This window comes from Giraffa tippelskirchi, chromosome 2 (assembly GCF_054371585.1).
Source record: "Giraffa tippelskirchi isolate mGirTip1 chromosome 2, T2T-mGirTip1v1.2.pri, whole genome shotgun sequence".
NCBI lineage: Eukaryota > Metazoa > Chordata > Mammalia > Artiodactyla > Giraffidae > Giraffa > Giraffa tippelskirchi.
In genome coordinates, this window is record NC_137276.1 from 52,394,468 (window position 1) to 52,417,252 (window position 22,785).

Below are 22,785 nucleotides of genomic sequence, written 5' to 3' on the forward strand. Positions count from 1 at the left end.
AAGACAGAGTGCTCCTCAACTTCCTGGGAAGAAATGCAGTGATATCCAGGCTACAGCAGCTGTAAATCAGTATTTTGTAAAACTTGGGTGTAATTGCATGAATAAATCATGAAGTCAGAAGAGGGTTGGACTGGTGCATCAGGTAAATTCATCTTAGCTGCAAGTGGAGGCGTGTGGGGCCCAGGACTTGTTGCAGCCCCATCACCTGCTGTAGAGCTTCTGGCTTCCTAGTCCTTGCCTGTGGCCTTTGCCCTTCTGTCCTCCCTGCCTCATGGTCCTGACCCTGCCTTCTGCATGGGGTAGTACTGTGTGACCACCAGGCGCATAGAAAGTGCACTCTGTCTGGCTCTGGAGGGTCATGGGAGCAAGGCGCTGGGGCTGGCTTTCAGCTGAACATGAGTACAGTAGGAACCTGGGTGCAGCCGTGTGTCTGAAATGGAAGGGGCGGAGGCAGAGCCCTACTGTCCTGGGGGACTGGGGTGAGGGGGTAGTATGCGTCCCATCAGAGGAAGCATGGGTGGCTGTTGGCATTCATCCGTTGAGGATTCCCTCAGATGTGTGGTGTGAACTGTTCTCTGGGCCTCCCTCTCTGCCTGTCTGCTGCCAGCTAAGACTGGGCCTTGAGTCATATTGTACGTGGTAGACACACCCTTGTCTGGACTGTCCTTGTAGCAGGGACCTGTACCCAGGGAGGGGACCCCAGGCCCCTGGCCAAGCAAGGGTTTGTGAGCTGTGTCCCTCCACAGGTTAAAAATACAGGTGTCAGAGGCCTGGATACCCTTGCGCTGGCTGAGGCCTTGCCCAGAGCTCAGGCAGTTTGAGGGTGTGGGATGGTCCCAGGCTCCAAGCTGGGCTGACTGGTAGCTTTGCAAGAGGGCTGAGATCTTCCTGTGTGCCAGGCATGTGAGCACATTGATTTCTTACAGCTTGAGGCATCTTGCAGGTGAGGAAGTTGAGGCTCCGGGGTTAAATAACCCCCACTAAGTTCACAGAGAGAAAGTGGCTGGTTTGAACCCTGGCCCGGGTGCCTCTAAGACCTTGCTATTTTCCACTATGTGATATCGGAAAGAGTGAGGCAGCCAGTGGGATGGTGCCTTACTAGTGGAAAGGGCTCCTGCCTACCTCTGCACAGACTGGATTGTGTGTATGTGTGTATGTATCAGAAGCCTGGAGACGTGAGCCAGGATGGTGGCCTGTGGTTTGGGGGTATGGTAGGATCTTTCTAGGGGTCAAATTGTGAATCTAGGTCCTGGCACTGAGCTGAAGTCCATGGGTAGGCAGGGGGCTGTGGCCTTTTTCACAGCTCACACGGAACTTCTGAGGGGACCAGAATTCTCCATCCAGGCTCTGGAAGGAATTCAGTACTAGCTCAGACCTCTAGCCCCAGAAAGAACCGGGTTGCCATGGACAACCTCGGGTGGCAGAGTGGCAAGGTCTGACCCCACACTGCCCCTCCCCCAGCCATCCTCCTGCAGTACGTTCAGACTCGGTGGGCTGATGAGTGTGGGGTGTGGTCAGGGCCACTAACTCTTGCTGTTTTCTTGTCCTCACTTGTATCTTCATTCCCAAGCCCTCCCCCAGGCTTTATATTCTGGTTGTAAACAGCAGCTTCCTCTCTTGGGGCCTCTTGGTATACCCCGAGGCAGGGTCTTTCCTGGATGGGGGCACATTTATGCTCTCAGAATGGAATCGTGTCTGGAGGACTCCCAACGTGCGATTTCTCCTTTGGAAGAGAACTTTTGCTACTTCCTTTTGATGTAAGGCAGATGGTGTGATGATGCCAAGCAAGTGGCTGCTGGGATACTGTTCCTGGCTCTGCTGTCATGATATGTGGTCACGAGCAAATGTCTTATCTGTTCTAAGCCTAGAGTGTTCTCCTCTGTAAAATGGATAGAGCATCCTTCCTTTGCTTGCTCATGTCAGAAATCCTGGTGTTGTTTTTGATGCTTCTCTTACACCTCATAATTAACCCATCAGCAATACTGTCTGCTGTCCCTTCAGTGTGTCTGGAATCTGATAATTCCTCACCACTGCCACAGCCACCTCCCTGGCCTGTCTCACCATCATTATGGCAATAGCCTCGTGATTGGCCTTCCTGCTTATGGCTGCTAACATGTCAGCTGACCATGTTATTCCTCTGCCTATAGCTTCCCATCTTTCCAGGGGAACAGCCAGAGTCCCTACTTTGACCTAAGTCAGGTGAACATCTTCATGAGTTGGTCCCCATTTACACCTCTTGTTCCAAAAGAATTATTCACTCTTCCAATTGTCCTGGTTTGCTATAGGCCAGTGCTTGTAGTGGCTTTATTCATGATAGCCCCAAACTGGAAACCACTCAGATGTCCTTCAGCTGGTGAATTGATAACATCCATACAGTGGGATATTATTCAGCATTGAAAAGGAACATATTACTGATACACATAGAAACTTGGGGCGACTCTCAAAAGCATATGCCCAGTGAAAAGAGTCAGACTCTAAGGGCCTTATACTCAAGACTCCATTTAATGATGCTCTGAAACAGGCAAAAGTACAGGGCAGAAAACTGAGTGGTGTTTGCTGGGACTGTCAGCAGCATTGACCCTAAGAGACAAAGCAGTTTTTGTAGGTGATGGAACTCCCCTATATCTTCATTAGGGAATTGGTTACATGATGATCTAAGATTATCTAACCATAACTGTATACTGAAAAGATTGTATTTTGCTATATGAAAATTATACTTCAATTTTAAAAGCATGTTCTGGTTTGGATGCTAAATGGTCACCCCGCATCTAGTGTCTTACTCGATCCAGCCGTGCATCGTCTCTCTCTTTTTTTTTAGTTTATTTATCTATTTTTTAACACTACAATATTGTATTTGTTTGCCATACATTGACATGAATCCACCATGGGTGTGCATGTTTTCCCCTTCCAGAACCTCCCTCCCACATCCCTCCCCATCCCATCCCCCGGGGTCATCCCGTGCGTGCATCGTCTCTTTGACCTCACTTCCCCCTGTCCTCTTTCTTGTTCCCTTCATTCCAGCCACCCAGACCTCCTTGTTGTCCCTTGAATATTCCTGGTATGATTTCTTCTCTTGTTCTTTTCTCTGCCTGGCACAGTCTTCCCCCAGATAGTCACATTGCTCCTTCTCCCACTTCCTTGAGGTCTTCACCCCAAAGTCTGTCAGTCACTGATATGACCGTATCATGCTCTGTAACAAACGACCTCCAGTTTCACTGGCATTCGACACCTCATGGGTCCCTGCAGGCTGGGTGGGGCGGCTCATCCAGATGGGCTGGTAGGTTTTGCTTCCACTTGTGGATTTTCTTCCTGGCATCTCAGCTGGGGCCGAGGTTGAGGAGCAGCTCTCTATTGTTAAGAAACTTTTGGCTGTGGCCAAAGCATAGGAAGGCGAGTGTCTGCATGTGCATATTTCAAGCTTTTGCTTGTGTCACGTCTGTTAACATCCCATTTGCCAAAGCAAGTTGAGCTGTGCAGTATATACCACCCACGGGAAGAGAGGAATGAATATTACCAATGATCCAAACTGTCACTGTTACCTGCCTAGGGGAGTCTTCCCTGACCAGCCTTCTAAAATTTTAATCCCCAGCTTGACGTTTACTATCCTTCTTCTCTGCTTTGTTGTTTTCCTGAACACTCATGACCCTGTAACTTAATGCACATTTTATTTATTTATCTCGTTTATTTTCTCTTTTTCTCACTGGAATGTAAGTTTCACCAGAGGAGGCTCATGTGTTTGTGTCATTCACTACTGTACCCAATAGATATTTGGCTCAGTGATTGAATGAGGTTATGCTAAGAATGTACTGAGATGAATTCAGGGATGTGTTTAAAGTAAAGTCCTACACACAGGAAGTGCTTGGTAACCGGTGACTCTTTTCTCCCTACAGACTGAATGCTGTTGGGAGAGTTGGGGATTCATTTATAGAAATGATTGCAATAATTTGCATGATTGACCTTTGAAGCAAGATCTGTTTTAATTCTGACTTCAGAGATAAGGCGTTGAGGCAGGGAGATGCTGTCACTTGCCCAAAGTCGTCTGGTGAACCAGGATCCCTTTCACCGAGAACTCATGTGTTTCTCCCATTCTACCCTGCTTCTGCACCTCCCTTCATGTCAATTTCCACGGTCTGGCCTCTTTCCTTGCACCAGAGTCCCTGTAGAGTCAGAATAACTGATCAGATTAGAGCCTAGCAGAGTGCTGAAGACAGACCCCAAACACCCCTCTCAGCTCCCCAGGAGTCAGGCATGGTGTGGGGCGTCAGGGACCAGTGGCTGTTCTGAGCTCCCTGCATATCTGCTAGTGGCCCTGTGTGCTGAGACCCCATAAAGGCAGCTCTCTGCAGACTCCGAAGTGGTCAGGCCCTGAGGATCGGTGGCTGGGCCTCTGGGCAGAGATCACAGAAGAAGTACATGTTCACGAAAAACATAGGCTCCTCCTGCTGAGGGCAGAGACGTCGTCCATCAAGCCTTGAGGAAGGGCTTGATGGATGGGATGTGGAAAAATTTATGAGTCATTCTGTTTGGTCTGGTGGCCCCTTATGGATGACATTAGGCTGAAGGAGCCAGACTGCCCAAATGAGAAAGATCAGAATGATAAATTTGACCTTGAGTGATGGATGTCTTGGTGAAGGGACAAGGAGTCTAGGTCATGCCCGGTCAGTGCCTTGAATGTGCTTCTGTGAGGCCTGCCATGTGGATTGGCAGTTTGTTGGTTTTCCCTGCCAGACTCTGAACTCCTGCATTCCCATAGTGAATTTCCAGGGCCCAACAGAGTGGGCCCAAAGGCATCAGCAAGTGTTTATGGAATTTTTAATGATTTATGGAGCAGTTATAGTGAGCCACACTGTGCACAGCTTTATACGTTCATGATCTCATTAGACCCTTTCACCTGCCCCGGGAGGAAATTGCTGCTATCATTCCTGGGGCTTAGAGCGGTCTACTCATTCAAGGTGGTGCAGGTAGTCAGGGCAGAGCTAGTTTGCAGAACTGGACTCAAGAGCTTTTGTACTATCTTGCCTCCTGAAATTGAAGGACAAATTCTGGTCCCAGTCTTGCTATTTAGTAGGTCATGTAGAAACCTAACCACAGTGTACCTCTACTTTCTGCTCTGTAAGATGGGGATTACAAATCCCATCAGTCCTACAAATAGGACTGTTGTGAAAATCAAACCAGAGGTTGCCAGTGTTGAATGCTCTGCAGATCTAACATTGCATAACTAGTGTTATTTCAAGTGGGCACCAGTGGTGGTCAACAAATAAGGGAGTCATAGCTGAAGGGTGACAAAGCGCTCTTTGGAAAACTTAAAGGTGATACTGATCCTTCTCAGTAGATAAATGTGCAAAGAACATGATCAAACAAATCACAAGAGGAAATTCAGCTTGTTAACAAACATATGGAAAATCACTAAAACCTCAGCTATAATCAGAGCAAAGCAAATTAAGACAGGATGACATTTTTCACCACTCAATTAAAGAATACCCAGTGCTGGTGAGACTCTGGTTGAATGAATGCTTGCCTTTTCTACCATATACTGGTGAAGACTTTTCAGAAGATAATTTAGTAATGTATATCTGGAACCATAAAAATGTTTAAACCCTTTGACTCAGTAATTCCATTTCTAGGAATCTCTCCTAAGGGATTATCCTAATTACACAGAAAGCTTTCTGCATGATGTAGTTCAAAACTGCTCAATTAAAAATTGGTGAGAATCTAAAGAGCCAACACTTGGAGGGTGGTTAAGGACACTATGGTACACCCAAGTGATCAGGTATTGTTCCATGAATGTTTGCCCAATTGCATGAGATGAACACATGGACTATGAAGAGAAAAGCAGGCCACAAGGTTGTACACATCGTGTGACAACCAGGTAAGAGATCCTAGATATCTTTGCATAGAACTAAATCCAGAGGGAAGTTAAACAGAAACGTTAGCAATGCTTGTTTTAGGGTGGAATGAATAACCGTGCTTTAAAATCGTTATTTTGATAGGAGGCATGCACTCGTTTCACAGGAGGACAGTATTGTGTTGTCTGCATTGACATGGGGATGTGAGTAGAGACCTAGATGCTGCCAGAATAGAGATGCTAAGCAAAGCTGGGTCAAGAAGCTGCTCTCTCATATAGTATTTTCATCTGAAAAATTCATTTTGTAGAAAAGAAAGAGATGGTTTCTGATGATAAGCTGTGCTGGAAAATTGCCACTCGATTGCATTTTCTTCATATCTGGAATTTTTTGTTTTGTTTCACATTTAGTTCCTATCACTTTCTCTTTTTTCTTGAAAAGTACTTTGAATATTTTTCTTCTGCTTATGAACTTAAGAGATAGTTGTATCAACTTCAACCATGATTAATCCCTACACAATTAAAAGTGAACAAGGCTTGTCTCCCACCCTTTAGAGCTAATCACCATCAAAGGTTCAGTGTATATCTGACCATCTGTCCCCACAAACATAGTGTCATGCAATTATAGCTAATTTTTTTTTTTAAGTTTGGGTCATAGTATGCATTTGCTTGGTTTTTTTTTTTTTCCAGTAAATTTTCTTTAACATTTTTCTATTTCTATATAGAAGTTGTAGGCAAATGTTCCCTTTCACAAACTGTTGGCCAGAGTATAAATTGGTAAAAAAAATTTCAGATGGCAATTTAGCAATGTCTATGGGTTTCCCAGGTGGCTCAGGGGTAAAGAATCTGCCTGCCAGCACAGGAGATGCTAGAGACTCAGGTTCAATCCCTGGGTTGGGAATATCCTCTGGAGAAGGGAATGGCAACCCACTCTAATATTTCTGCCTGGAAAATTCCATGGACAGAGAAGCCTGGAGGGCTACAGTCCATAGGGTTGCAAAGAGTAGGATGTGACTGAGCATGTGCATGCTACATACACAGACACACACACACATTATAATAAAAACCCCTCACCCTTGTTGACTTCATTCCTGAGACTGTGCCCTTCAGAAACACTCTGCTATGGACCTGAAGTTTGTGTCTCCACCCCCACCCATCCCCCAATCATGCATTGTAGTTTTAACCTGAATGTTGTGATATTTGGAGGTAAGAAGGTAATTCGTTTGACTTGAGGTCATGATGGTGGGATTAGTGTTCCTAGGAAAGAGGAAGAGACCCAAGCTCCCTCACTCTGCCATGTGAGGGTACAAGAAGGCTATAGTGCTAGAATCTGCTGGCACCTCGATCTTGCACTTCCTAGCCTCCAGAACTAATAGAGAAAAATAAGTGTTTGTTGTTTAAGGCACCCAGTCTATGCTGTTTTAACCTGATCTCATTAAGGTGGTGAGCTCTTCACTGCAGAGGCCAGCAACCATTCGTTTGGGTCTCTTGAATCTAATGAAAGTTAGGAATAGATCATCATTTTTCAAAGTGTATTTGTTGTAAACATAAAGGAAGTTGCATGGCAATCGATTTCTCTGGCCAAACTATGAAACGTTGGCAGATTGTTTACAGTGCCTTCAGTGTGCTAGTGTGCACTAGGAATTGTCAAGAGGAGCATGAAAAATGCAGTGGTTCCAAACTAATCTGACCACTGAATCCTTTCCCCAGAATATCTTGTAAACCTAGGGTTCCCCAGAATGGACCCTGGACAAGAGACTTGCTTGACACCCTTTCTACTTGTCACGTTCAGAGTCTATGGCTGGCCTAGAAGGTATCTTTCTGAGTGACCAGTCTCACTGTCATTATCCTTCTGGTGTATTCATGAGCCAGAGCTGTGCCTTTGGAACGTGGGGATTCTGCTGTCATCTCCCTTTCATGGTCCCAGCCTCTCAAGGCACATGCTGTGATGGGCAGCAAAGGACAGTGGCCCTCTTGGGATACCATGGAGCATCTCCATTGCCGTCTGGGTGCCTAACAGAAGTGGTCTTCTGGGAGGGCAATCCGGCTCCTGGTCTCTATTCCTCCAGTGCCATGAGCTACTGAGGATCAAGAACGAGGCTGCTTGTTTCTGCAGTTTCTGGAACTCATTCAAGTGACCTCTGGAGATGCTGGTTGGAATCCTGAGTGCTTGACTTTTCTCTGCCCTCAACTTTTATTTTAATTAAACTTTTTAGTTTGAGATTTAGTTTCACATGCAGGTATAATAAATAATACAGAGACCCAGTGCACTTTTATCCAGCTTCCCTGAGTAGTAACATCTTGCAAAGTTATAATTCAATAACACTACCAGGATATTAACATCAATACAGTCAAGATACAGGATATATGGACATATGGATGGACTTTGAGGGCATTATGCTTAGTGAACTAAGCCAGAGAAAGACAAATACTGTATGATCTCTCTTATATGTAGACTGTAAAGCATATACACAAAGCAAATGAAACAAACAAAAAAAAAGAAGCTTATAGATAACAGAGAACAGATTGGTAGTTGCCAGAGGTGGGGTGGGTGTGGCGAGAAATGAATGAAGAGGGTCAAAAGGTAAAAATTAAAAAAAAATAATTTAGGAAAAATAGTGGTGATGGAGAAGTGGTATCTTGTACTATTAAAAAAAGACACATGTTTTTCTGAGCAGTTTTTGGCTATTAGGAATAATGCTTCTGAAAACATTCACGTGTGGGTTTCTGTGTGAGCATGCTTTCATTTCTCTGGGATAAATATTCAGGAATGCATTTCTGGGTCATATAGTAGTTGCATGTTTTGTTTTATTTTGAAGAAACTGTCAGTCTCTTCTAGAGTGGCTGTACTATTTTATATTCCCACCAGCGCACGAATGATCTAATTTCTCCTCATCATGAGTATTTGATGTTTTTAGTATTTTTTATTTTAGCTATTCTAATAGCTGTGTGGTAATAGAGCACTGTAGTTTTAACTTGCATCTCCCTTGTGACTAAGATGTTAAACATTTTTTTCACGTGCTGTGCTGTGCTAAGTCGCTTCAGTTGTGTCTGACTCTTTATGACCCCATGGACTGTAGCCCACCAGGCTCCTCTGTCCATGGGATTCTCCAGGAAAGAATACTGGAGTGGGTTGCCATTCCCTTCTCCAGGGGATCTTCCCTACCCAGGGATGGAACCTGCGTCTCTTAACCTCTCCTGCAATGGCAATCAAGTTCTTTACCACCAGTGCCACCTGGGAAGCCCATCTTTTCATGTACTTCTTTTCTAATTGGATTTTTTTTAACTGTTGAATTTTGTGAGTTCTTAATATTCTAGGTAGCGATATGTGGCTGGCAAATACTTTCTCCCAGTCTGTGGTGTTTCTGTTCTTCCTTTTGTTGTTTGAAAGAAACATCCCTGGATATTTTACAGAGAGAAAATATTTTATTTTGATCAAGTCCAGTTTATCAATTTTTAATTTTATGGATCATGCTTTTGGTGTCAAGTCTAAGAACTCTTTGCTTCTGCTTATAAAAGATTTTTTTCTTATTTTTTTCTAAAAGTTTTACAGTTTTACGTTTTACATTTAAATCTGTTATCTATTTGGAGTTAATTATTGTATTAGGTGTGAGAGTTAGTTTGAGGTTATTTATTTATTATTTATTTGGTCTGTGGATGTTCAATTGCTCCAGCACTATTTGTTAAAAAGACTGTTCTTCCTCCACTGAATTACTTTGCATCTTTGCTAAAGATTCATTTGGTGTATTGATGTGGGACGGTTTCTAGGTTCTCTATCCTGTTCCATTGATCTGTGTGTTTCGCTACCAATACCACACAGTCTTGATTTCCATAGCTATATAATAAGTCTTGAAATTCTTCGTACTTTGCTTTTTTCCCCCTTTAGAATTATTTAGCTATTATACTTATTTTGCCTTTCCAAATAATTTTTAGATTAATCTTGTCTATATCTAGGCTGACTTTACTTTTCTGGGCTCCAAAATCACTGCAGATGGTGAGCGCAGCCATGAAATTAAAAGATGCTTACTCCTTGGAAGGAAAGTTATTACCAACCTAGACAGCATATTAAAAAGCAGAGACATTGCTTTGCCAACAAAGGTCCATCTAGTCAAGGCTATGGTTTTTCCAGTAGTCATGTATGGATGTGAGAGCTAGACTATAAAGAAAGCTGAGCACCGAAGAATAGATGCTTTTGAACTGTGGTGTTGGAGAAGACTCTTGAGAGTCCCTTGGACTGCAAGGAGATCCATCCAGTCCATCCTAAAGGAGATCAGTCCTGGGTGTTCATTGGAAGGACTGATGTTGAAGCTGAAACTCCAATACTTCGGCCACCTGACGCGAAAAGCTGACTCATTTGAAAAGACCCTGATGCTGGGAAAGATTGAGGGCAGGAGGAGAAGGGGACGACAGAGGATGAGATGGTTAGATGACATCACTTACTCGATGGACATGGATTTGGGTGGACTCCAGGAGTTGGTAATGGACAGGGAGGCTTGGCGTGCTACGGTTCATAGGGTCACAAAGAGTTGGACAGGACTGAGTGACTGAACTGAACTGATATCTAGAGAAAATCTTCTGGGATTTTGATAGAAATTAGACACAAGAGATGTGGATCGATCCCTGGTTTGGGATGATCCCCTGAAGTAGGAAATGACAACCCACTTTAGTATTCTTGCCTGGAAAAGTCCATGGACAGAGGAGCCTGGCTGGCTATAGTCCGTGGGCTTGCAAAGAGTTGAACATGACTGTGTGACTGAGCAGGCACACACTTAAATCTGTACATCAGTTTGAGGACAGTTGGTATCTTTACTGTGTTGAGTCTCCCAGTCTATAAATGCACCGTGTCTCTGTATTTATGTAGATCTCTTTCCTTTAATTTCTTTCAATAGCATTTGGTAGTTCTCTGCATAAAAGTCCTATACATGTTTTTATTTTTTTAGATTTATGCTTAGATGTTTCATTTTTTGTCAATAATAAATGGCATTTTATTTAAATTTCAGTGACTATATGTTCATTGCTAGTGTATAAAAATGATTTAAAAAATTTTATTGGTATAATTGATTTTGTGTGTGTATCTAATATCATATGGCCTTGCTAAATTCATTATCTCTATTTTTTCTATATTCCTTGTGATTTTCTTTACAATGAGGTCATCTGCAAATGGAAGCAGTTTTCTTCTCCTTCTATCTTAGACCTTTTATTTCCGTTTTCCCCTTTATTGCACTGGCTGAAATTTCCAGTACTGTGTTGCATGAGACTGGTGAGAACAGATATTCTAACTTTGTTTCCTACCGAATGAGGAATAAGTGAAAGAGGAAATTATTCAACTTTATTTTGCCATTAAGAGTGATGCTAGAAGTAGGCTCTTAGGTAGCTGTTCTTTGCCAAGTGAGGAAGTCCCCTCTATTCCTTTTCTGGAGAGTTTTTATTATAAGTGGACATAGAAATTTGTAAAATGCCTTTTCTGCATTGATGGATATGATCATGTGAATTTTCTTCTTTAGTCTGTTAATATGGTAGGTTGTTAAATGATTGATTTTCAAATATTGAAACATTCTTGCATCCCTGGAATAAGCCCTGCTTTGTCATGTTGTATAATCCTTTTTATATATTACTGGAATCCATCTGCTAACATTTTGTTAAGGATTTATTCTTCTATATGCACCAATGATATCAATCTAATGTTTTCTTCTTTTGTACAATCCTTGTCTGGCTTGGTTTCAAGTACTGATAGCTTCATAAAATTAATTGAGACAGGTATTTCCTATTTTTTTGGAAGATATTGTATAGAATTAGTGTTAATTGATTTTTAAACAATTGATAGAATTCTTCAGTGAGACCATCTGGGCTGGAGATTTATTCTTGGGGCGTTTTAAAATTATGAATTCAATTTCCTTAATAGTGATAGGGCTATTAAGATTATGTTTCATAATGGATAAGTTGTGTGGTTTGTGTTTTTTGAGGAATTGATCCATTTCATCTAAGTTGTCAACTTTAGATGTATAAAGTTGTTCAAAGTAGTCCCTTATTATCCTTTTGATGTCTGCAGGTCTATAGTGATATCCTAATTTCATTACTGATATTGGTAATTGTGTTTTTTTTCTTTGTCAGCCTTACTAGAGGTTTGTCAATTTTATTGATCTTTTTAAAGAACAAACTTCTTATTTATATTTTTTACTTGTTTTTCCTGTTTTCAATCTCATTGATTTTGGGTTTTAGCTTTATTATTTTCTTCCTCCTGCTTCTTTTGGGTTTATTTTGCTTTTCTTTTTCTAGATTTTTGAGGTGGGAACTTAGTTTATTGATTTGATACTTTTCCTCTTTTCTAGTGTGTGCTTTTAGCTTTATAAAATTTCTTGTCATTATTACTTTAGCTGTGTCCCACAAGTTTTGATATGCTGTATTGTCATTTTCATTCAGTTAAGTGTAATTTTTGGTGTGATTTTCTCTTTGACCAATGGACTACTTTGTAGTATGTTGTTTGGTTTCCAAGTGTTTAGAAATTTTGCTGTTATTTTTCTGTTATTAATTTCTAGTTTGAGTCTATAGTGGTCAGAGAATGTACTCTATAATATTTCATTTTTTGTACGTATACATATGTAGTATAATTTTACATATTATGAATAGTAGTAGACTGTTGACATTTTTTTTTGAAAACCTTTTTCTTTTGTATTGGAGTATAGCCAATTAACAACATTGTGATAGTTTCAGGTGGACAGAAAGTCTCAGGTGGACAGCCATACATATACTTGTATCTACTCTCCCCCAAACTCCTCTCCCCTTCAGCCTGCCACATAACACTGAGCAGAGTTCCCTGTGCTATGCAGTAGGAAGGATTTAAGTTTTAACAAGATGGTTGGCATTTTTTTTTTATGACCCAAGATATGGTCTATCTTGGTATAAGTTCTCTGGCCACTTGAAAAGAATGTGTATTCTGCTGTTGTTGAGTGGGGTGTTTTATAGATATGTATCAGATTCTGTTGGTTGATGGTACTATTAGATATTTCTATACTGCTGATTTTCCACCTAATCTTTCTATCAATTGTTGAGAGAGATACATTGAAGTCCCCAAGTATAACTGTGGACTTGAATATTTATCTTTTCAGTTCTATCTGTTTTTCTTTTTACATTTTGCAGCTCTGTTGTCTGGTGCATAAACATCAAGGATTGCTGTGTCTTCTTAATGGATTGACTCTTCTCATTATTTAATATCCCTTACGTCTTTGTAGACTTTCTTTGCTCTGAAGTCTACTTTATCTCATAGTAACACTATCACTCTTGCTTTCTTTTGATTAATGCTGATGTAATATAACATTTTCCATTCTTTTCCTTTCAACCTCTGTATTGTTACATTTAAACAATGTTCCCACAACAAAACTGATTTTGTTTTTGTAGACAGCATATAATTGGACATGGTTTTCAATCCACTCTGCCAATCTTTCTTTTTTAGTTGTTTTGAGGCCATTTATATTTAATGTCATTATTGATATATTTTAGTTTAAGTCTGCCATTTTTTTCCTGTTTGTTTTTCTGTTTTTTTTTTTGTTTGTTTGTTTCTCTCTTTCCTTTTCCTCCCTCCCTCTTCTTTGCTTAAACATTTTTTAGAATTCTATTTTGATTAATCTGTAGTGGCTTTACGTATATTGCTTTGCCTAACTTTTAAAGTGATTGTTATAAGTGTGATTATGTCTGTCTGTCTCTCTCTACACACACACACACACACAAAACCATATAGTCTTGTTACAATATACTGATGTTGACATTTTACCAGTTCAAATGAAGTGTCAAAATCCTACCTCTCTTTTTAAAAAACAATTCCCACTGTGTAATTCTCTTGTCTTACATATTGACATACATTTAGAAACACATCAGGCAATGTTGTAATTTTTCTTCAAGGTTCAGCATAATTTGTAATGCTTAGTAGAGAAAATATATTGTTTGCCCATATTTTTGCTTACTGTATTCTTTCTGCCTTTGTAATATTCTAAGGTACTTTCTTTTATCATTTTCTTTCTGTTCAGAGCACTTCCTTTAGCCATTCTTAGAGAAAATTTATTGGTGAAAAATTCTCTTAGTGGTCCTTTATGTGAGAATGTCTTTATGTTTCCGTAATTCTTGAAAGATATTTTTAATGGATATAAGATTCTGAGTGGCGGGTCTTTTCTTCCAGCACTTAAAACATGTGATGCTTCCTTGTGGCTTCCATGGTTCTGATGAGACATCTACTCTCATTCAGATTGATTTCCACTATAGGTAGGGTGCTGTTTATCTCTCTGCCTTAAGTAATTTTTTTGTCTTTAGTTTTCAGAAGTTTGATTAAGATGTGTCTGGACATGGATTTATTTGGGGTTTTCCTATTTGGAGTTCACTCAGCTTCTTAAATCTGTAGATTTAGGTCTTTCACCCAATTTGAGAAGTTTTCAGCCATTAATTCTTCAAGCACTTTTTTAGCACCGCCCTCTTTCTCCTCTCCTTCTAGGACTGCAATAATACAAATGTTAGATATATTTTTAATTGTCTCACAAGTCCCTGAGGCTATATTCCTTTTTGTGTTTTTCAGTCCATTTTCTCTCTGTTGTTTAGATTGGGCAGTTTCTATTGTTCTGTCTTTCAGTTCATGACTCCTCCTTCTGGTCCCTCCATTCTGCTTTTGAACCCTCTACTGAATTTTATTTTCAGTTATTGCATTTTTTCATTCTCAAATTCCATTTGGTCCTTTGTGATATCTTATATGTGTTTGCTGAGACTTTCCATTTTTTCATTTGTGTCAAGTATAGCAATTTCTTAATGAGGAATTATTTTCTATGATGGCTGCTTTAAATCTTTGCCACATTTTTCTTACCACTTTCATGATCTCAGTGTTGTATTTTTTCATTGCTTGAGTTCTTCCTGGATCTTGGTAAGAACACGGATTTTCACTTGAATGCTGGACATTTCTGGCTATTATACTGTGAGGTTCTGGGCCTTATTTCAAACCTTCTGTTTTTGTTTCTTGTCACTCCACTTTAGGGAGAAGCTAGTTGTCTCATTACTGCCAAGTGAGAGTAAAGTCCTGATTTTCCTCTTGGCTTCTATTAACACTAGAGGTGAGATTGCTGGACAGCTGTGGGAGTTTAGGCTCCTCCCAAAGGTCTCACTGACCCCTCCCTGGCTGGGAGAAACAGGAATGTCCCATTACTATTCCCTACCTGCACTAAAACCATAGGGGTAACCTCTTTGCTCCTGTGGTGGCTAAAGCCCTGACTCTCCACTGAGATTCCTGTACCATCACCCAACAAGGGGAAAGGGAGCCTTGTTACAGCCTGGTGAAGGTGGGTCTCTAGGGTCTCTCTGTGCCTTTGCTGGTCAGAGTGTGGGTGGGGTCACACCTTTTTCTGGGGTGTTTGGCTGCAACAGAGTGCATACTGTCCAGAAGTTTTCTGTCTTTTTCAACTGCCCCCTTTCCTGGTCCTTTGGCTAGAGAAAGCAGGCTTTGTCTTTTTTTGGCCTGTGGCTGTTTATGGGTTGTCAACTCTTCAGCTCCAAGACTGGAATACATGAGACAGGAAGAAAACTCAGGGATCTCATCACCATATTCCTTGGGTTCCAAGGTTCCCTGCTGGTCTGCCTTCTCTTCACTGTTCAGATTCTTCTTTGTTTTCTGTTTGGGGATTTTAGTTGTACAGAGGAGGAGGAATAGAGGAGAATATCTCTATTCTATTTCCCCAGAAGCTGAAGCCTAGACTATGTCCTGTCCTCAACAAGCAGCTTTTGGTTAAGCCAGACAGAGTTCCTTCCAGTGATCCCAAATTTGTCCTGGAGAAGCAGAGTCACTGTGTCAAACGTAAAGTTTCAGTGCTCCCTGGGACATGTCTGCTGTTCTTTAAGCAGGGAGATACAAAGTTAGTTAAAGCACAGTTGCTCATTTCTCTGGCATGATTAGTGCTAGAATTCATTTGCATGCTAAACAAGTATATCTGGACTCTAAGAAAACTATTTAAGGATCTCAAGTGGAGGATATTTATTTAGTTCTGAATTAACACTTGTGATCTCTCTCTTTTTTCCTTTTTATTTGCCTTTTGTCCCATTGTTGTCTTTTAATTAAACAATTCTTTCACAGGATGTTCTTTCATTGAGAATTATTGAAGATGTAAGCCTTTCTTCATCAAAACGTGGGCTGTGTAATTGTATACACTTTACATTTGACTCTGGGGAAATTTTAGAATTGCGGGAGAGAAGGTGCTTCATTAATTGATTGAGCAAGATTGTGCCTTTAATGGAGACAAAGCCACGGAAGTGTTTGTGGGGCTGGAACAGTCCGCGGTTGTTGGTGAGGACAGAGGCGGCCAGTGTTGGGGGCTCTGCAGACAGTTCCTCCTTCTGCACTGACCACACAACGTGTGCTGCATGAACTGATGGAGAGTGAAGGGGGTGGGGAAGATCAGCCTCTGCAGGGGCCTGAATGGGAGCTGGTGGCTGTGCTGTGCTGCAGGCCTGAGTGGACCTTTGAAAACTTAGACTGGCTTCCCTGGTGGCTTAGAGGGTAAAGAGTCTGCCTGCAATGCGGGAGTCCTGGGTTCGATCCCTGGGTCAGGAAGATCCCCTGGAGAGGAAATGGCAACCCACTCCAGTACTCTTGCCTGGAAAATCCCATGGACGGAGGAGTCTGGTAGGCTGCAGTCCATGGGGTTGCAAAGAGTCTAGGTTTGACTGAGCGACTTCACTTTCAAGGTGGGGTGTCAGTAGTCCAGGGTGGAGGGAGCTGAGGCAGATGGGATGGAAGGGTGAGCTGTGGGTAAGTAGAGACTGTCTTCTTTGTGCTGTCTGGGCTGGCTGGGCCCTCATCACTGTGATGCTGGGAGGCCCTATAGACAGGGATCCAGGGGAAGGGTAAGCCCTGAGGTCACCTGGTGTTAATTAACAAATTAGTTGGTTTTTATTGGACAGTCAGGAAGTGGTTGGTAAGAAAAAACAAAGGAGCCCACCTAGTCTCTCACTTGTCAGGAATTTACAATCTTGAGGGGGAAACAGGAAACACACACACACACACAAACACACACACACACCTCTGCATGTAGAATCACAGCTATAGATAGATGGAACATATCACAGGTGCACACAAACACATCCACAGAAATGTCCAGACCTCACCTATGACTTCACCCACCCAGACATACACACACACACACATACACACTCAGATCTGCGTGTAGGTTCAGCCAAAAATAGCCCTAGTAACACATCACGTGCACACATGCACAGACACCCCCACACTCACACAGAAGACTCCACCCACCCAGATACACATAGACTCACACACACACCTTCCATCTTCCACGTACAGAGGTGATATAGTAGGTGGTGAGGCCCAGATAGGAAGTGCATAGAGACATCAGGCACTTGTGATGGTTACAGGCCTCATGCCCTCTAGGTTGGTATATTCATTGTTTACCCCTAAGCTATTGCTAAGCTAGTCTCTGGAGGCTCGGGTGTCTTGTCTGCCCTGACATACACATGGAAAAAAGCACAAGAACATAAAAGAACGATTGCTCACATGGAGACAGCTCATGGATTTGTGGTTAGCTCAGCAAACTTTTACTGAAGCTCAGTTGAAAGCCCTGTGGAATGTCCTGGGCACAAGCATGTGAAAAAGGTGAGGGTCTTCTCCTCCAGGAGTCTCACAGCCTTGTGTGGAGGAGCCATGTCTGAGCCTAGGGGCTCCAGGCTGGTGCCTGGTGAGCACACACACACACATGACACACATGGATGCTTGCACAGTTTCATTTACTTCTTATGTCCCCTGAAGGCTCTGCAGGACTCTCAGACAGATGTGACTTTGAATCCCAGCCCTGTGTCTGTCTCACTGTGTGCCCTGGGCTCGCTCAGTTTACTCATCTATAAAGCGGGGGTGGTAATTCCCATCTCAAAGCGATTTCCTGATAGATCAAGTAAGACAATGGGTGTGAAAGTGCCTGGCAGATAATATTCATTCATTCATTTATTTTACAAATATTTTGACTCTTTTTGCCCAGTACTGAATCTGGATACTAGGGCAAAAATGACAGACAAGTTCCCACATGGGATTATCAATATAATGCTGCTAGGAGGAGACAGAGAGTCAACAAATAAGGAAATAAACAGAGCAGGGGATGTAACAGAATATCTGAGTGGTCAGGGAGGGCTTCTTGGAGGCATGACATTTGAGCTGAGACTTGAAGGATGAGCTCGAGCCAGTCCTGGAGAGATGGACGAGCAGCAATCCTGATGGAGGGGACAGCAAGTACAAAGGTGATGAGACTCCAAAAGGCTTGGTGGGCTGGAGGGGCAGAAAGATGCTCAGTGGGGCTGGGGCATTGAAAGCCGGACAGTCAGTGGGTTGAGGTGAGGTCAGAGAGCTGAGTGATGCAATGGGCCTGTTGGCAGTGGAGGAGAGCCTGGGTTCTGTCCGTAGGGTGACATGCTGGGGAGTGTCAGGACCCTTCCTGTCCCCCAGCCTGTGCCTGGCCCAGCACCATGGAACGTATGATCAGCAGGGAGTGTGGGATTGACGTCCTCTCTGTGCCTGCAAGCCTGTGCATCCTCGGGACCCACAGGGACAGGGAGACCCCTGGTGAAGGCGACTGTGCCCAGCTGCCATCGACTTCCTTGATGGGCAGCCAATGAAGGAGACATTCCCTGTGATTCTCCATTTGTTCTATGAGATGCTCTGGTTCTTTGAGCTTTGTCTCCTGGAGCAGGCCAGCAGTTACCTTTAACTCTTGGAGAGTAGCTCCCATGGGTGACCGTGGGGCAAGGGTGTACGCTTCTCCCTGGCCCGACCAGCTGGCCTCTCCTGACCTTGCTCTAGGGGTGTTTCTAGTTGTACTCTTGGTTCCACTGTTTTCTCACACTTGCCTGCCTGCCTCTGCTGGTCCTGTAGTAATGCTCATCCTTGAGGGGTGCTTGCTTTTGAGGACTGGCATGGCAGGTCCGGTGGAATGAGCAGAGCGAGGCAGAAGCTCATGGGCAGGCAGATCAGAATGGATCAGGGCACGTAGCAGAACTAGGTGAGCCCTGAAAGCCCAGCAGGACAAACCAAGGACCCTCAGTGCTCATTGGCTTCCTAGATGTCCCTGCAGGGTGCTAGTACCCTCCCTACCCTGTGGCCCTTAGGGGCAGCAAGAGAGGCTTATTACAGTGTTCCTGCCTGAAGTACTCTCCCTGGGAGACTCCCTTTCATTTTTATTTATTTATTTATTTTAAAAATTGTGATAAAATATACACAATAGTGCGTTGGTCAAAAAGTTCACTCTGGTTTTTCCATGAGATATTGGTTACCATTTTAACCACTTTCAGGTGCAGTTCAGTGCCACCATCCATCTCCAGAACTTTTAAATCTCTCCAAACTGAAATTGTGTACCCATTAAACGTGAATTTTATCTATCTCCCACTTCCTGCAGCCCCTGGAAGCCACCTGTCCACTTCCTGTCTCTATGATTTTGACTAAGTACCGTATGTAAGTGGAAGTATTTATATTAAGCATATAGTATTTGTCTTTTTGAGACTAGCTGATTTCAGTTGGCATAGTGTCCTCAGGGTTCATCCATACCGAAGCCTGTGTCAGAACTGCCCTCATTTCTAAGGCTGAATATTCCACTGTGTGACTAGACCATATTTTTTTTATCCATCTGTCCATTGAGGAGAATTTGTGTTGCTTCCACCTCTTGGCTTTTGTGGGTAATGCTGTTGTTAGCGTGGGTATACAGGTATTTCTTTGAGATCCTGCTTCCAGTCCTGGACATATACCCAGAAGTGAAACTGCTGTATCATATGGTAATCCTATTTTTAATTTTTTAAGAACTGCTATACTGTTTTCCATAGTGATTGTACATGTTTGCATTCCCACTGCAGTGTACATGGGGTCCAATTTCTCTGTGTCCTCATGAGTATTTATTTTCTGTTTTTGTCTTTTGCTTTTTTTAAGAGAAGCCAACCTAGTGGATGTGAAGCCTTCTCATTTTTTCAGATACAAGTCAACCATCACCTCTTTCTGGAAGTCTTCCCTGATGTTCCCAGCCTAGCAAGGCATCTGTCCTCTGTGCTCCCTGAGCCCCCTGTGCTTCACTTGATTAGTCTGTGTGTACAACTTCTCCCTATCTGGTCTGTGAGCAACTAGAGGGAATATGCTGTGAATATTCAGTCCCTATTCCCCCTCTTCGTCCCACCCCCATCCATGCCAGGGTCTGATGCTTTGACCCACAGGAGGTGCTTAGGACATCTTTGTGGAATGAATGCCCAACTCCTAGACCCAGGCTGGCCTCCAGAGTCTAACAACGGGACTGCAGACTTAGGAGAAGAGCCTGGTCACCTCCCCTGGGGTTGCTCACCCAAGGACACGGGGAGAGTTTCTTGTGGGTTCTGGCACAATCCTAGAAAGCAGTGCCACTTCAGGGTCTCATAGCTGGAAAAGCAGAAGCACAGCTTAGTGTGAGCTGAATTGGATTTGATCTGTACAGGTGTGAGGTGTTCAGGCAGACAGCAGCACGGGAGGACCGTGCTGAGTGGGTCATTGGTGGTATTGATCAAGGTGACCGAATGATTCCTGAAGCTAATGGTGGCCAATTTATCATTCTCCTTCCCACTGATAAAGATGATGATATATATTCCTCGTGATTTACTGACAGCCCCTTCATTTCTTAGAATGGCCGAGAGACTTGGAGCTAAAGGTGGGATGGTCTTTTACTGTCATTTGAGAAAGCAGTGTAAGTGGTAGCTGTCCTTATCACCAGCAGGGATGTCTGCCTCTGAAATGAGATTTAAGGAGCAGACTTCTTGACAAGGATTGTCCCATTACAGCAAGGAAGGAAATTAGTGGGCAAAAATTAAGCACCTACTGTGCACAGCTTCAGTGTGCTTTATTGTGGCCTCACAAGAGCACATGAGGTAGAGATGGGAGCCAAAGGATGCTGAGCCTGGGAAGGTGGAGACAGTGGCAGTGCCCCTGTGTCTGTCTAGCTCAGGGCCAAGCCCCACCAGAGTCCCGTGCTCTTCTCAGAGAAGGCATCTTTCTCCCAGCGAGTGATGCTCAAGAAATGACTCTGCATGAGAGGATCGTGTTCCAGGGAAGAAGAAAATGCTGCCTTACATTCCAGGTTCTGGTGGCACTGGGCTCGCTCGGTGGTATTTCCATTCCTTTACACTCATCCATTCACTCAGTCATCACGCAGTTTCCTGAGCCCCACCATGTTTGGCTTTGTGCTCGGGGATGGTGGAATAATGCATTGTCTTCTGTCTCTCTGAAGCACCTGTCTGGTGGAGCAGAAAGGCAGATAAGCCCTTCCATTGCACAGGCATAAAAGCAGAAATGGAAACAGTATTCCAGAACCGTGAGAGACCAAACTGCTTCCTCAACTCCCTCTAAGTGTGCCAGGGAAGCACTGCACAGGCAGGGACATGAGAGCTGGGTGTCCATGATAAAAGCAAAGGAAGAGGGCAAGGCAGTGGGCAGAGGGGACAGTGTGTGCAGATAGAGTCATGGTTCGGGAAACCCCGTGTGGCAGGAGCAGAGGGTTTGGAGGTGGATGGGGAGATGAGGTAGGACAGTCAGTGTGAGCCTGGGTGGCTAAAGTCTTTCTGTGTGTCATGTTAGGATCCTGATGTTTGTCCTGTAGGCAACTGGGCACCAGCAGAGGTTGCGAAGAGGGAGAGGGACTCCCTTGGGTGAGTTTTCTTCGAAGCTCCCTCTAGCAGTCATGTTGAGGATGGACTCTCATCAGAAGGGGACCCATGAGAGAGAGGCTCTTACAGTGGCCCAGGAGAGAAATGAAGGTGGGGGCAAAGGAGAACATTCTAGAAGCATGTTTGCATCCACATCCTGGGTGAATCCAACTCCCCCACCCCTCTGTACTTACAGCTGAACCTGGGCAGGCAGATGTGGTTGGAGGAAAACACACAGCCAGGCTGAAGCTGGTCTCTGTGACCTGGCTGCCCACCTCAAGTGGACCCTTCCTGTGCCTCCACCAGGCCACTCATTCTCCCACTCTGGAGAAGAATATTTCACAAGTTTCCTCTCTTCAGTTCTCCAAAAGTTCTTCTATGCTTATTTTTTTGCTAATGTTTTTTCTTTTTGAAAACTTAATACTTACTTTTCAGAGTAGGTTAGATTTACAGAAAAGTTCAGCAGAAAGAATAAAGTTCCACATACATTGCCCTCTTCTTCCCAACTTCCTCTGTTAATATCCTGCACTAATTAGGGTACATTTGCTACAACTGATGAGCTAGTATTGGTACATTATTATTAACTAAAGTGAACAGGTGACATTAGGGGTCACGCTTGGTGACAAATGTGTAATGACATGTGTTCACCATTATGTCATACAGAGTTGTTTTACTGTCCTAAATATCCGCTCTACTCTCTCTTCACTCCCCTCCCCCTCCCCTAACTCCTGACAACCACCGATCTTTCTACTGTCTTCATAGTTTTGCCTTTTTCAGGATGTCATATAATTGGAATCCTACAGTATGTATGTAGCTTTTCAGATGGGCTTCTTTCACTTAGTAATATGCATTTAAAGTTTTTCCATGTAAACTTTCATAGCTTGAGAGCTCATTTTTTGGTGCTGAGTAATATTCCATTGGCTGGCTGTACTACAGTTTATTTATCCATTCACTACTGAAGGGCATCTTGATTGCTGCTGCATTTTTGACAATTGTCATTAAAGCTGTGATAAGCATAATGACTTTGCTTTTTAAATCCCTGAGAAACCAGAGCAGTGAGGACAGAGCTGATCTGTGCACTCAGGGCCACCAGCCCTGATGAAAGCCCACCAGCTTCCATCATCAGTTCCCAGAAGCCTGGGTTCCCTGTCCTAATGCTGTGTGTGAACACTGTGTAGGCCCCTTGTAAAGGCAACCCCTTTCACTGGAGACTGGAGACCGTTCTGTCACCTTCTCTAGAGTGAAACTCTTATATCCTTTAAAAAAAA

The 22,785-nt window shown here is 43.3% G+C and overlaps 1 protein-coding gene across 3 annotated transcripts in view; it reads left to right on the forward strand.

The window, feature by feature from the left end:
- GRID1 (glutamate ionotropic receptor delta type subunit 1) overlaps positions 1 to 22,785 on the forward strand; it is a 677,264-nt gene that overhangs the window by 232,352 nt on the left and 422,127 nt on the right. The gene's annotated exons all lie outside the window — the stretch shown is intronic.